Below are 9,076 nucleotides of genomic sequence, written 5' to 3' on the forward strand. Positions count from 1 at the left end.
CTGTCTTGAAAGTATGAGAGTAGCTGAATTCTTTAAATTGTGAAAATACACTAAAAATTAGTATTTGAATTCTTTTAATTGAAAACTATGTTGTAAAGTGCTATTTATATCATTTTAATTGAGAAAAAACTACACTGTCAATTACTCTTCAAGGACAAGAGGGTGTGAAGGAATCAAACCATTTGCAGGGATTCAGATGACTTTGGGCATATCTACTTCACTTTGCATGGGAAACTGGAGAAAGTCACAATTCTTTCTTTTTGGATGACTGTGAGGATTCAATGATTTGCATGTAAAATGGGGTTGGGTGCGTGTGTGTGTGTGTGTGTGTGTGTGTGTGTGTGTGTGTGTGTATCTGGCTCTCCATTCTGCTACCTTCTTCAGATTCCTTTTTTCTCCTCAGCTCTACCCTCCTTCTGGGAGGGGAAGGGAACCTGGAACTTCCCCTTTTCCTAGGGACCATCCTGTTACTAGTGGAGTTCATAGATCCCTTTGAGTAAGAATTCTGCAAGCGTTTCCATTCATTAGCTTGTGGCAAGTTTACTGAGGAAAGGGAAAAAAGGAAAGCAATAGGATAGGTCTGCAGAGATTGGTGGGCAGTCTTAAAGAATAAGAATTGAATTTTGCTACAGGGTGGTCCCCAGGAAAGGGGGAAGTTCCAGGTTCCCTGCCCCACCCAGAAGGAGGGTGGAGCTGAGCTGAGAAAAAGCAGAGAGAAGGAATCTGAGGAAGAAGAAAGCAGGATGGAGGGCCAGGAGGAGATCTGAAGACGTGGAGCAGCCATCCTTCGATGAAGAAACTGTGCTTGTTTCTTGGCCCTGGACTGGTTGAAAGAGATGCAGGTGAGAGACCAGTGGGGAGTTTCACTATGGCAGTGTTTATATTGATTTTGATTTTGCTCTTTTCCTCCCAGACTTCTCTGGCCATTTCCGACCTTTTTTCTATCGGTCCCAGCCAGAAGGTGCTTTAGGCTTGTGGCAGGCTTTCAGGCCTTGCTTTGGGCCAATCCCTTTTGGGTTGACTTTTGCCCATGAGGGGATGGGTAACTTCAGGTGTTTGATTTAGAAATTATATTCTTTGTCTTTTGTGTTGTAAACTCACTGTATTAAAGTTCCTTTTCATTAAAGTCTTGTATGTCTTGTCTTGATGTGGCAGATGGCCTAACCTATTTAGAGCAGGCAGATTTGGGGGTTCAGTGGTGCCCCTCTTGCTGCCCTGTAACAAAAAGCAAGAAATGTTCTTTTATAATGTTCTTCAATGGATTATGGAAATTATAGCCTTGGGGTCAAGTAGTTTGGTATTCTATTATTAATAATCCTTTACCCCATCTCTGGCTGATCATCTTTTCTGATACTGTTACAGGACAGCTTATCTGTTACAGGACAGGGGGAGAGGGGCACCCCTGAAGCCCCAAACCTTCCTGCTCTAAGTGGGTTCTGCCATCTGCCGCATCAAGACAAAACATAATAAAACTTTAATGAAAAGGTGTTACAGGGCAGCAAATCTGTTCCAGGACAGGGGGAGAAGGACACCCCTGAAGCCCCAAAACCTGCCTGCTCTAAGTGGGTTCTGCCATCCGCCACGTCAAGACAAAATATATAAAACTTTAATGAAAAGGGACTTTAATACAGTGAATATACAAATCGGAACACAAAGAACATAACTTCTAAATCAAACACCTGAAGTTACCCATCCCCTCGTGGGCAAAAGTCAACCCAAAAGGGTTGGTCCAAAGCAAGGCCTGAAAGCCCACCACAAGACTAAAGCACCTTCTGGCTGGGACCCATGGAAAAGGACTGGACATCGACAGTTTGCTCTGATTCTGTATGGAGTATTCACAAGGCCAGCAACAATAACAACAAATTGCTACTTGATTATTCTGCGCTGTGATTTTATGCAAAAATAGAAAAATAGAAAAATTAAAAGTTAACGTGTATTTGTTAGTTGGGATCAAGGTTGAAAGAACCTTTTAAACAGCTTTTAAAGTTTTGTTTTGTTCTGTTACTGTGATTTTGATATACACCAGAAGTTTTTTTCCTTTCACATGCACTAATGAACTATTTTCCACTTATGGCCATCATACTGGACATTCATGGACAATGTTGGGGACTGACTGTACCCTAAATCTGTGCCACCATAGATATGGTGGTATTAAAAATCAAAAGGGGGGTTTGTAACGGGGGGTCCCTAGGAAAAGGGGTCCCTGCCCCACCCAGAAGGAGGGTAGAGCTGAGCAGAGAAAAAGGCGAGAAGAGAAGGAATCAGAAGAAAAGAAAAGGAGGAAGCTGGATGGAGAACAAGGAGACCTGAGGAAGCCACATGGAGCAGCAAGCATGTGATGAAGGGACCATGCTTGTTTCCTGACCCTGGACTGGTTAAGGCAGATGTGGGTGAGATACCTGTAGGGAGGTGACCATAGCAGTATTCATCTTGACTTTGATTTTGCTCTTTTCCTCCCAGACTTCTCTGGCCATTTCTAGCCCTTTTCCATGGGTCCCCGCCAGAAAGTGCTTTAGTCTTGTGGCGGGCTTTGAGCCTGCCATTTTGGGCCAATCCCTTTTGGGTTGACTTTTGCCCACGAGGGGATGGGTAACTTCAGGTGTTTGATTTAGAAGTTATATTTTTTGTGTTCCGTATTGTATATTCACTGTATTAAAGTTCCTTTTCATTAAAGTTTTATATGTTTTGCCTTGATGCAGCGGATGGCAGAACCCTCTTAGAGCAGGCAGGTTTGGGGCTTCAGGGGTGTCCCTCTCCCCCTGTCCTCCAGCAGACTTGCTGTCCTGTAACAGATTTGGGTGGAGCAGGGAACCTGGAACTTCCCCTTTTCCTAGGGACCACCCTGTACAATCCCACCTCAGATTTCTGGAAACTTCCGTAGCTGGGTTTAGTCTAAGATTCAGTAATCATCATACTCCACCTCTGGTGGTTGTCCTTGTAAGACCTTCCATCCTAAATTTTTCTACTCTAAGATTCCATTAGTAAGTGCTATATAAAAGTTTGCTGTTAAATAGGAAAGATTTTTTAAGTAATTGCTCTCTCAGATTTGTCACTAAAGAGCTGACAGAAAGTTATGATAAAGCAAAAGTTATATCCAGAACTTGATTTAATAATACTAGTAATTTTTTTTCAAAGCTTATTTTTTTTAAAGATGTATTTATGCATGCAGAACTGGGTTATAGGCCAGAGGTACAGGGGTGGCGAGAGGATTCACCAACAGGCAGGTCTACGAAGTACACTGTTGAGGGGAGCAGCGGCAGGTTAGGAGAGGTCTGCTGTGCCATGTGGGTTACATCTCTGTCAAGGATCAAACTGGTGCTGAAGAGGCATCGGCCAGCTTGGCAGTGCTGCACTTTAATCTGTTGTCCCACCAGGGAGGGCCTGTGAGTACTTTTTATTAAGCTGCTTTTCAGTGACTTTTTTTTTTTTTTTTTGGCAGGACAGTGGTCTTTAAATCAAAAGCAAAACATATCTACCTGTATGCTAGAATTTTCTAAACTCTGTTCTTGGGATGTTATTTCAGTGGATGATTGGCAGATGTTATGTTTAAAAAGGCTTCTGTTATGATGAGTTTGGGAAGTACCTAATTAGACACATGTAAATGAGGTTTCTTTACTAAGGACTTCTCAGAGCCTCTTATGCTCCTAGTGTGCCCTGAGATCTCCAAGAATCTCCCAAACGTATTTGAAAACAGTCTTCTATTTACAGAGGCTCATGAGCGATTAATATGAGATGCACTTTGGCTTTGCGTTTTAAATATTTATTTATTATGTAAGACAGAGTGGCTCATTCTGAAGGAATTCACAGGCTGGAGCAAGATCTGGAGCAAGAAGCTCCCACCCCTCCACCCCCCAGGCAAAAATCAGGGGAAGCAAAGCCTGACTGATTATTCTTCTAGATGAGGAAACCAAAGTTTAGGAGAGAGAGGTGTGGTCCTGGGCTCAAGGATACACAGCTGGGAAAGGCGGGTGGGGGTGCTGAACCCCAAGCAGGCAACTTGGAATGCTCTTTTGTTCCCACTAGGCACACTGCTGCTGCCTGTTGGTTTTCAATTAAACAATTCCTTCAGAGAGAACACCAAGGCGTCTTACATCTGACCTCAATTAGGAGAGTTGATAGCAGAAGAGCACTTTTGCATAGCATGACATGCCACAAGGCAATCTGGCACTGGGATTCAGCACCAACAGCCGCGACAAGCATGCAGAACAGAGGAGAACTGGCACTGAGTCAAAAAGCTGCTATGACAGTTTGGGGTGACTCGCGCTAGTGGTTTCTGAATCGGCGTGTTCTCATAAAGGAGCCATCTCTGAACTCTGTAAGTATGCGACTTATATATACACATATTTATAGCACCACATACGCTGGGGATGTTCCTTAATGAGACTTAGAAACCACAACTTTCACTAATAATGAGTAGCAGATGCTTATATTTTGGCTCTCCTCAAAATAATCTAATGCTCTTAACAAGAAGCACTGGTTCTTTCTCATCCTATTAAAAGTATTACTTTCTAGAGACACTGTTTTTAATGTATCCAATTACTGGATAATTATTTGTTCTTCCTTCAACCTCATTAGACAGGTAAAAGTATTGCCATGGTATCCTTGATATATTTAAAAGCCCATTTGGGCCCCATTCATGCCCAGCAGGCAAGTTTGGGGGACTTGAATAGATAAAGGGAGTAGCTGGAACTACCTTGGGAACCTGGACATCAAGCTGATTATCCGATGAGCAGATGATCCTCTATGCTAATTCATCAGTCAGGACACACCCAAGAATAGTCACCCTCACCAGAGAATGATGGCTGGAGTACAAATAGAGCCTCAGGGCCCTCACTGTCTGCGTAACAGACACCTCCTGTCTTCACCGCTGCCTCTTTTAGCAGTGATTTCAGTAAGTCCACCTGTTCTGTTCACTCAGTGTCTTTGGCCTACATCCAGATTGATGTCCTTTGAGTTGGGGGTTCTTGGGTTCACTATAAGAAAGATTTTGCCAGAGGTCCCCTTTCAGCGGCACGTTCCAAGATTCTCCATGAGGCAGAGACTCAGGTTTTAAAGAGTAAGTTTATTAGAAAGAGACAGGAGAGGGAAAGGCACTTGCATAGGTGCAAGTGGGCAGGAAGAGCTGCCCCAAAAGGGACAGGTTAGCAGGGAAAGTGACCTGCATGGTTGCAGGCAGGCGGTCTTAGGAGAGAGGCCTCCCCTGAGGAAGGTCAGTGCAGAGAAGGCCCAGCGTGGTACAGGTCACGGGCAGGCAGGACACTCTTGCCCCACAGAAGGAGAGAGCTGGTGGAAGGAAGCACCTGCATAGGCACAGGTGGGCAGAGGAGCGGCTGCCCTGTGTTGGTGAAGAGACTGCCCTAATATAGACAGCCTCTCCCTGGGAGGGGCTCACTCCCTGTGAGCCTAGGTTGGTTGACTTTGAATAGATTCTGAAGAGATTTCTGATGACCTTTACCTCCAAATCCTTATCTTTCACCTTTTGGATTAGAGCTTCAGACACAGTTCTCAGAGGGTCTGTTATCTTCTGGGAACTCCTGCAGATATTCAAGCATCCCAGGGGCATCCCCTGGGCATGGGTTGACCTTGATGTTAGGGCTGTGTCAGTTGCTGCACTAGCCCCTTCTACCGATCCCCTTTATGTGACTCCTTCCTCCATCAATGACAAGTTATCAGATGAAACTGAGAGGTAAGCTAGTGCTAAGTAACTTATTCATTGGTAGATCAGGTATACTAACAGTTACTAGTAGCAAATGCTGTTTAATGAATGCTTACTCCCTGGAGCTTATGATCATGTACTTTGTATAACTGATTTAATAAATGATATTGGAAAATAGCTATCATTAATATCCTTGTTTTACTGATAAAAGAACTGAGGTTTCATGGTTAAATAACTTGACCCCTGTAATGAAGCTAAGACATTGATCTGACTGTATCTTTACCACACCATTTGGGAGCACTTGGTAGAGATGTTGGCTTTTCATCCTGCTCCAGGCCTTGCTCAGTGCACAACTACTAGTAGGGGGAGTTTCATACAAGTTTATTGAGTGAATACATAAACAAGCAAGCCTGCTGGCTGCCTTCACTTAAAAGTTGTTTTGATAAAGGCATTCTGCTAAGATTGGGTGAAGCAACTTGCCTGAAAGCTAAGTTGAGGTCGCTCTCTTCAGTGCTGTGGAGGTAGCCTCTGGCCTCCTATACACTGCTCTGAGGCCAGCTCTCATTAGGAATGGACAGAGAAGAGACCTCATCAGTGGCACTAAGATAGGGACATCCATAGAGGCCACAACTCTGAGTGGACAACCAAAGCTTCGGGACCTTACCCAGTGTGTCTGCCTACCCGGCTACTGCTCCTGTCTCTTCTGGGCACAGAAATGCTGAAGCTGTGGGTTGAGGGTGAACGTTTTTGTCTTTGAAAGTCTGACCAGTGGGCTTTTGGGCAGTCCCTGCCCCAGGGCTTGGTCCTATGAATGAATGTCTAAATCTGGAAGGCTTACATCTTCCAGGGCATCCAAGCATCTCCTATGGAGAAGAGAGAAAGGTGACCTGTTGGACAACTCATTAACCCAAACTCTAGGCAAGGATGTGCCCTTCTGCAAATCTAAAAATGCAGATAGATGAATTATAAGAAAACAACACAAGCCTTCTCCCCTTCCCACTGTTGGGAAAAGGCCCCTTCTAGAGGGGTAAGGCCTGGGCAGTTCCCCTGACAACAGGGTAACTTTTGCAGGTTGTGCCTTGCATTCAGGGACTGCAAAGAAGTTGAAAGCAGGTCTTTGCTAACAACCTCCAGGATAAATCCCCTCTACACAGCAGGTACTCAAGAGTGGGCTCTCAGTCCAAGTGTGCTCTGATTCTTACACTCACTTTATCTTCATCTTAAATCCCTCCTGAAACTCAGGAAAGGCCTCCCCAGGCTTTAGATTTCCTTATCAAGAAATGCTTCCAAGCCTTGACACATCTCTGATAATTTAATACCTGTATTGTCTAGCTCCCTCTAGAATGTGAATTCTAGGAGAGAAGAGGGCCATTGCTACCATTGTCATCTTTAGTGTGTCTTTGCATTCTCAGGCCTTTGCATTCTCAGGCCTTAGCACAATGGCACAGAGAAGGTACCTAGTAAGTATCTGTTGATGGATAAGAATTTGATGAAAGTTAGAAGCAGGAGAAATGTAAAACTTTAATTTTTCATCTCATTTTTGACAAAATTTGAATGTGTGATAAACAATTATGTTTAGGTACCATGGAGTCAGGAATTCTTAATCCCATGTTCTCTTTTCTTCTCACTACCTATCTGCCTCTTGTCCATGCCTCAGCACAGCAGCAGAAATGGGCCAAAGAAGGAGTGGCTGACTTACTGTAGATTCCAGAAGCTGTGAACATTCCAGAATCACAGAGTGCGTAGTGACCACACTAACTTCAGTGGGCAAAGCAGCTGTAGCTTTAAGAAAAGGAAAGGAATGTCATAAGGCAAAGGAATGGGTGAGTGGAAAACAGGGCAAGGAAGAAGACAAGGGGATATGGTAATAATTCATGAGTGACATGGTGGTAGGACAACTATGGGGACTACATTGATGTAAGACAAAATTCAATAATTTTTTTTTTTTAAGATTTAGTTATTTATGCTTACAGAACTGGGATACAGCCAGAGGTGTGATGGGTGAGATTATTCACCAGAGACAGTGGGGAGCAGAACAGGCAGATTGACAAAGCACATTGCTAGGGGAGCAGCAGCCGGGTCAGGTGCGGTCTGCCGGGCCATGTGGGTCACCTCCCTGGTCAGGGATTGAACTCTTGCTGCAATGGCTTCAGAGAGCTTCATAATACGGTGCTTTAACCCACTGTGCCACTAGAGAGAGCCCCTAATAAAAATTTTTAATAAAAAAAGGGACTGTCAAAAAAACTTTGGAAGGCAGAGGAGAGCAGGTGGATGGTTCCATAGCCTGGGTCTCAGGTTCTGGGAGGGAAGAGGCAGGAGACAGTGATTGCTCCACTAAAGGCAGTAGAGCAGCCTCCTTGCAGGAGGCTGAACTTTCAAGTTGCAATGCATCAACCCCTCCAGAGCTGGTACCTATGAGGCAGAATAGAGGGAGCAGATAGTGGCACTGCTCTTAGGTTGACAACTGACAAGAAGCATGTGGTGGTGGAATACCAGAGAGCAAGGGGCCTAAGTACAAATCAGAGGTGGCTGAAACAGGGAGTCAGCCTAGTTAGGGAAGCAGAGGCCAGCCAGAAGGAAGGGCTGAGGTGATGGCCTTGAGGGTGAAGAGGAGTGAGAGATTGAGTAGGAGCCAAGAGGTGATAGCTCTCAGCCAAGGGCTGAGAGACTAACTTTCATGTTAGACTTTGGCCACTTGGAGTAGTGGAGTCCACAAAATTTTAAGATGGCAGTACCAGCAATAATTAAGGAGGATAGAAACCAGGATAGAAACGTTAGCGTAAGAAATATTTGTTATCCTCCACAATATGTATTAAGCACTTGTCACTAACAGGACTGCAGGGTCAGCTGTCACAGAATGTATCTGAAAGGAATAGGAATTGCTCATCCCCTCCGTAAGCAGAGAAGCTGGATTTCCAAATTCAAAACATCCAGACTGCTTCCACAGATCTACGAATCTGGACTCAATCTGAGATACCAAATTAAAGTTTTAAAATGTGTCTTTTTGGGAACTTGTGGATCTTCCTGTTGCTCCCAAGATGCCTCTGCTAAGGGGATTGGGGGGGAGGGGGCAGGAGTGTGCTCGCTTAGCGCCTATGACTAAGGGTCAGAGACATGCATTCCGGCAGCGAGGGCGGTCTTAAACACAAATGACCAGTCCCGCCACCCTGTCGCCCTCTGAGAGGATCTGGCCGCCAAGGCCAGGGGGGGAAAAAACCCAACAAAACAATGAATATCCCTAGGGGCTTTTTCCCCCTCCCTAGTCAGCCAAGAAAACAAGCGCTTCACTTCCCCGGAAATTAGATGCACAGGGGAATTCATTCTATCCTGGAAGCTGGGCAGCTCCAGGCCTTAGAAGATTGGAGGCGAGAGAGGAAGGGGCCCCAGAAATAATAATAATAATAAAAAAAGATCATTTTC

The sequence above is a fragment of the Condylura cristata genome, unplaced genomic scaffold (genome assembly GCF_000260355.1).
Source record: "Condylura cristata isolate star-nosed mole 26May11 unplaced genomic scaffold, ConCri1.0 scaffold00009, whole genome shotgun sequence".
Taxonomy (NCBI): Eukaryota; Metazoa; Chordata; class Mammalia; order Eulipotyphla; family Talpidae; genus Condylura; species Condylura cristata.